Raw genomic sequence first — 6,989 nt, forward strand, 5'->3', positions numbered from 1 at the left:
AGTTTCCAGAGTTGGCAGTGGGGCTTCCTGATATTCCTCCCTTGTCATGAAAGGGAAGCATCAGACTGGGCCTTCTGACCCCGGTCTCAGAGAGGAGATGAGGCTCTGATCTGCCTGGCTGGGGTCTCCAACCACAGCCTACTCAGAGACATTCCTCCTGTCTTTCCGCCCTTCTCCCTCCCATCTATCCAGCATCCACCATCCACCCACTGTCCATTTGCCATCTATCCATCCCTCTATTCACCCACCATCCATTAATCCACTTCCATCATCCATCCATCCACCTACCATGCAACACCCACCATCCATCACCACCATCCCTCCACCCATGAACCATCCATCCACCTTCCATCATCCATCCACCATCCAACAACCATCCATCCCCCATCCACCATGCATCTCGCACCCATTAATCAATTCATCACCCACTCACCATCCATCCATTCATCCACTACTCACCATCCATCCATCCATCCATCCATCCATCCATATCCCTCTCCCACCCCACTCTGACCTACTAAGGACCCCGTGAGTCCAATGGTAGTGTAATTGGCTGACACTCAGGTTCTCCTCCTCAGCTGAGACCTCTCAGGTCGATGGGTTTCAGAACATCAGCACCTTTCTCCTTGCCTCATCTTCTGAGCTGACGTCGGACTTCTGGGGAAGCTTGCGAGTCAAGGCAGAGGGAAGCAGGCTCCGCTGTGAGCCTCTGGGATGCAAAGGCCTCAGGGTTGAACCTATAAGCAAGTCAGATTCTAACCCTCAAATGCCCCCACTAGCTTGCCCTGGACAAGATTCTGTGGGAGTCAGACTTCCCTTTTAAATTCCAAGGGGGGAGCAAGGCATGGGGTTCACATCCCAGTCCAAGGTTCCAGTAGTGCCGGGCTGCCCTCTGGGTGAGAGGGGGCTCAGGCATCCATGCACACCAGCTCTGGGATAGGCAGCTTGAAGTTCTGGCCTTACCAGTGACCCTGAGTGGCCAGAATCTGGGGTCTCTTGTTTTCAAAATGAAATAAGGCTGCTGTAAGGGCCTTATTCTGTAAGGCTGGAACAGGGAAATGGATCTATCAAGGAATAGCTCCCCGGGGGCCTCAGCCAGGCCTGGCCCAGCCCCCACATACACTATGGTGCTTTGGCAGGGTGGGGGGCTGCGGAGGGTGACCCAGGAGGCCCAGGAGGGCCCAGGAGGCCTCCGGGGCTGCTATGTCAGTCAAATAAGCAGAGCAGGGCGGGACAGCCACCTGTCCGTCCTTCAGAGCCGTGAAGGCAGGCACAGTGCTCTGTGCCTGGAGCCCCACTCTGGGACCAGGTGGGCTGAGCTGTTGCAGCTGCCCTAAGGCAACAGTCACGTGGCTTCATGTGGAGGTTTTAGGGACCCTGTGTAACCGAACCCAAGTTCCACCTGCCCGATGGTGCTGCAGAGACATCTAGAGTTGGTAACAAGAAAGGGGTTTATCCAAGAGGCATGGAGGGGGAGACGGGGTGGGGGGGGAAGGGGGGCTGTGGGGGAAGGGGTGAGGGTAATCCTCACGGCCACCTCCCCAAAGTGGGGGCGCCAGGCAAACATGACGGTGGAGGAGAAGCTCTGGGTGATGAGTTGCTGCCACGTGGGTGAGGCCCAGTGGTCATCAGTCCCACTAACACTTTGGTTCCCAGTCCTGCCCAGGCCTGGACCTGTGCCTGGGAAGGGCTCCTCGCCTCTGCAGAGATGTGAGAGGTGGCCTGGCCAGGACCCCTGCAGCCTGGCTCGTGCCCTTGGGGGTCCTCCTTGGGCGGGCAGTGCTACACACACTGCCAGAGGTCTAGGGCCCTCAGATACAGGCTTGGATCGAGTGACTTCATTCTGGAATGTCAGCGCTCCACGCTTCCCCCGCCGCACCATGCAGGGGGCCCATCCAGAGCCATCCTGAGTGCTGAAGCCCGTCCTCTCTCCTCTCGCCATACTTGGAACTGGGTCTCTGCCTCCATTGCCTTTAAACCTTGAAGTTCCTACTTTCATCTCTTGCTGGAACATTTTGTTCTGTGAAATTGCTCTTCACTTACGGGGGCTTTTCTTGGACATTTTGACGTCTCCTCTCTGGCCTCTCCTGGGTCCTGCTCCGAGCATGGAGCACCCGCTTGCCCTTTGAGTTCGTGTGTATGGTTTCCCCTCTTTTTCTTGTGGTTCCTTGTGAGATTTCCTCCCCTTGCTTATCTGAGTCTTTGGGTGGGTGGTTTACTTCTGCCATCAAAAGCTCATTCCCAAGCTCGTCCTGGCTTCTTATGGTGTCCCGTTGCTCGGATGCACTTTTGTCTTTGAGGGGTTTCTTAGTTTTGCTTAAAAACAGAAAGCCATAGGTCACCACCGACCACAAGCAGAGGGCACTTGCAGTTGCAGACATTCCTTCCAGCCCTTCGGAGGCAACGCCCACCCTGTCAGGGGACCACTGTTTTGACCACCATTCCTAGCAGTTCATTCTGTCTCTTTGATAGCTGACTTCTTTGGCTCAGAACGTTTCCAAGATTCTCCAACAATGTAGGTAACTGCACGCATTCCATGACATGAACACACCGAATGTTTTGTCTCTCTGTGGGTGAACATGTAGCTTGTTTCTGATTTTGAATGAGATAGTTGAACACGAATTGAACAGTTTTCTTGTGCTGGGCCTTTTTTTTTTTTTTAAAGATATTTATTTATTTATTTATTTGACGCAGAAAGAGGGACAGCAAGAGAGGGAGGACAAGCAGGCGGAGCGGGAGAGGGAGAAGCAGGCTTCCCGAGGGGCAGGGAGCCCAATGTGGGACTCAATCCCAGGATCCCAAGATCATGACCTGAGCCGAAGGCAGATGTTTAATGACTGAGCCACCCAGGCGCCTCTTGTGCTGGGCCTCTTATGGACACACGCCCTCCGGTCCCTTGGCAACTCAGGTGATCGGAGGAGGAACTGCAGGGCCCACGCCAATGTTCACAAAAAAGAACATGACGTTTTGCACAGCAGTTTCGCCATCTTGCACCTTCTACCAGCAACAGGAGCATTCTAGTGCACGCCCATTGTAGTAATCTGCATTTTTTTGATGTCTGATGGCCATTTGGATGTCTTCTTCAGTGAAAGACCTGTTTGATTCCTCTGTCCATGAAAACACCGGGCTGGAGAACTTTGGGTCTGAGCCTTGTCTCAGACGCCGGCAGCATGGCCTCTCCTCATTCTCCGGTTGTCTGATTTCCTTTCTTAATGATACATCTTGATGAGAAGTTTCTGATTCTGAAGAGGTGCAATTTCTTTGTTCCTTTATCATTGATGGCTGGAGGCTTTTGTGGCCTGTTTTAGATGTCTCTGTCTACTCTCCGGTCAGAGATGCTCTCCTGTTTTAGAAGCTTTACAATTTTAGCTTTCACATGTAGGCTTATGAATCACTGTAAATTATTTTTTGCATGTGGTGTGAGGTCCACTTTCCCTCCAAATCTAACAAGTTGCTCCACTCCATTTACCTAAGAGAATCTCTCTCCTCAAACTAGGGGTTTCTAGGTCTTTTCTCCAGACTTTAGAAGTTTTATTTGGTTCTTTGACTCTGTGAGGGGATTCTGAGGCTTCCTGTTTTTGGAAATCATTTTGAGTTTGTCCTTTGTTCTGTGAATGGAGCGGGACTGCTCTGTCAAGTTACGGTTGTCACCAGTCACTCTGATCTCTCGAGTCTTCAAGGGGCTATCTGAGCTGTGACCCCTGAGTTCTCACTCCCGGGGCCTTGCTGTCTTCTGTGCTTGGTTTTGGTCAAGTCAGTGTTTGTGAATGCTTATGTTCGGGTTTGTTTGAGAAGGACAGCCGACAGTTGTTTTCCAGAGATGGGTCTTTAGCTCATGTTCGTCCAGAGGCCCTGGAGGGTTAGACCACTGTTCATGGCCCAAGGCCCAAGACCGAGTCACAGGGCCTGGCCCTCATCTCCACCCTCTCTGCACAGAAGCCAGCCAGCCTCCCTTTTCCTGGGGTGGCAGAAGGGGTCCAGGTTCATACGGAGGTTCTCCCTTTAGACCCCCACCTTATATGAGCCCGTGGCCCTGAACCCAGGGTGCCTGGATGGCCATGTTCCTGGGCAACTGTGGTCCATCCCACCTCGGTCACACCTTGGCAGGCAATCAGATTTCCACTGCTCCTCAGGAGAGGGGATTTATCTGCAGTGTGGGGGCTCCCTTCAGTGAGTTAGAGCCCCCAACCCAAGCCTGCCAGGCCTGGAGTCGGAAACCCCCTGGTTCTTTCCTGTCAAGCACTTCTGCGGTTCAGCATTTTCCCCAAAAGCTCCTCCACCACATCCTTGAAGTCTGGCGCGTGGTACTTCTGCTACCATTCAATTAAAAGTATTTTCTAACTTCTAGTGTCATTTCTTCTTTGGTTCATGTATATTTTTAAAGTTCCTGAATATACTTTTTAAAAAAAAAATTTATTTGAGAGTGAGCAAGCGAGCGAGTACACGAGCCAGGGGAGGGGGAGAGGGAGAAGCAGACCCTCTGCTGAGTGAGGACCCCCCCCCCCACCAGGATCATGACCTGAGCTGAAGGCTAGCACTTAATGGACTGAGCCCCCCAGACACCCCTAAACTTCCTCAATGTACGTAGTTTAACTGTCTTTCTGTTACAGAGTCCCTGCTTGGCTGCAATAAGGTTAAAGAACTTGATTTGTGTCAATTGACTTTGCTGCTGAGTTACTGGGATTTGCTTTGTGCCCTGAGCCAATCAGCTTTTAAAATATTCCATATGTATTAAGAACATATTTTCCTCTAAAGGGCATGAAGAGGATCATGCTTGTTGGCTGTTAGTCCATCCATCTGTGTTCATCAGGGACCTGAGCCTCTGTGGAGAGAAGCTGGCACAGGGGCGGCAAATTAAACAGAAATGAGAGAGAAAGGAAGCAGAGAGAGTAAAAGCCAATGAAAGAAAGCTAGCAAACAACAGAGGGAAATCCTTGAAGTTGAAGCTGGTTTTGGGGGAAAAGTTTTAAAACTTGATGGAGCCTTAGCTAGACTGACTGGGGGTGGGGAAGGGGAACAGGAGTTACTGAGACAGGGAACAAAAAGGGGGCATCACCACAGATCCAACAAACATTAAGGGAATAACTTTGCACCAATTGTTTTAACAACTCAGATGAGATTCCTTGATAGACACATAAAGACACAAGAAGTATTAGACAATCCAAACAGCCTTATAACTAGTATTAGAAACGGAAAAGTTAATATAGAACTCTAGCACGAGAAAAGCTTTGGGCCTAGATGGCTCCCATGAGGGCCATTGCACATGAAGAAAGAAAGAAGGCCGAGTACACACACACACCACAGCAGAGCCTAGGAAGGGGGGCTCCCCGCTCCTCTTAGTCTGATGTGATACCAAACGTGACAGAAGGCCTGTGAAGAGAGCAAGAAGCACAGGCCAGTATCCCTCAGGTGGAGAGAAGCAAACGTCCATCAGCAAATTGGATCTGGCTGTGCCAAGGAAGGACCATCATCATGGCCAGCAGGGACTGTCCAGGAATACAGGTTATTTTAGCATTCAAAAATCAGTGAGGTTCACCACAGTAACTCAGTCAAGCAGCCAACCTTTCTGATAATCTCAGTAGATGCATGAAAAGCACGTGACAGCTTTCAACACTTGTTCATGAAAACTAGCAAGCTAGGAGTCCCCATGATCTATAAAAGCATTCATACAGCTCCACAGGCCATGCACTACTTAACTGGCAGGCTAAATGTGTCCTGTGAAGATCAGAAGAGAGGGGTGTCCCCTCTGCCCCAGCCACTCAACACTGGGCTAGACAAGCCGGTGAGTGTGCACAGAGAAGGCATGGTGCTCGAGGGAGAAGCAAGACTGCTGTCTGACAGACACAAGTGAACATAAGCAAGTGTGCAGATATGCTGGGATCTGGGCCACAGGATAGGTCATCACAGGAAAACCACCCCATTAAGAAATGAAAACGTACTACTGCCAACAGCAGAAAACACCAAACGCCTAGGAATAAATCTTGTGGAAACATTCAGGGTCTATGTCCAGAGAGATGCAAGACAGGCTGAGTAAACGGGTTTGGAACAGAAAGGTTCGTGAGACCTGATACTAAGACGTCCGTTCTCCCCAAAGTGATCAAAATTCAAGGTGTCAAAATTCTAGTCATTTAAAAAAAAAAAAAAACACGAAGCTGATTCTAAGGTGTATATGGAAACACAAAATGCCTGTAATGAATCTTTAAAAAGAGGAAAATGCGCCCAACTCCAAGCTCTAGTAGAAAGCTACTGTATCCAAGACCGTGAGAGCCTGAGGATGGACAGTCTAGAAACAGAGCCACACCCGCATGCACACTTGATCTCTGACAAAGGCACCGAACCAACAGAGGAAAACATCTGTGTGAAGAATGGTGCCAATGTTTCCAAGTAAGTTATCAAGTGGTCATCGGTGGGCAACCAGAATTCACTGCACGATGTCCAGTCACCAGAAGACCCTCCAGCGATGAGCGGAGTACACGGCTGTACAAAGCCCACAGACACGGAGTGGAAAAGAACAGATGTGCTTACACGTCCTCCTGGTCTGGTCCCTTGTGTGGGAAATACAAAGACAGGCGAAAGCAAGCAGTGGTGAGCAAGCGCAGCGGCTGCCCAGCGGGTAAGCAGCTGGTTCCAGGGACTATCACCCAGGCATGCGGAGCTGTGAGCGCATATGGAGCATGGCTCTGCGCACCTGGGCTCTGCATGCGCTCCCTCCCCACCTCTCAGTCATCCCCTGCCCGGAGATGAGCAACTCTGCAACCGGACCTGGAACGAGCACAGTTAATGTCGATGACCACAGACTGAAGACCGAGGAACGCGTGCCACCCTGCGGGTCAGTGGCAGGCGCAGGCCCTGGCCCTCCACAAAACCAGTTGGGACCACACTCTGCGCCAGGGCAGCCACGCTGTGGGACCATCCCTGGCACTCCTGGGAGCCACACGTGTGTGTGTGTGTGTGTGCGCGTGCGTGCACATGCACGGGTGCACACAGGA

The sequence above is a fragment of the Mustela putorius genome, unplaced genomic scaffold (assembly GCF_011764305.1).
Source record: "Mustela putorius furo isolate JIRA1106 unplaced genomic scaffold, ASM1176430v1.1 tig00000083_pilon_pilon_pilon, whole genome shotgun sequence".
NCBI classification, from domain to species: domain Eukaryota; kingdom Metazoa; phylum Chordata; class Mammalia; order Carnivora; family Mustelidae; genus Mustela; species Mustela putorius.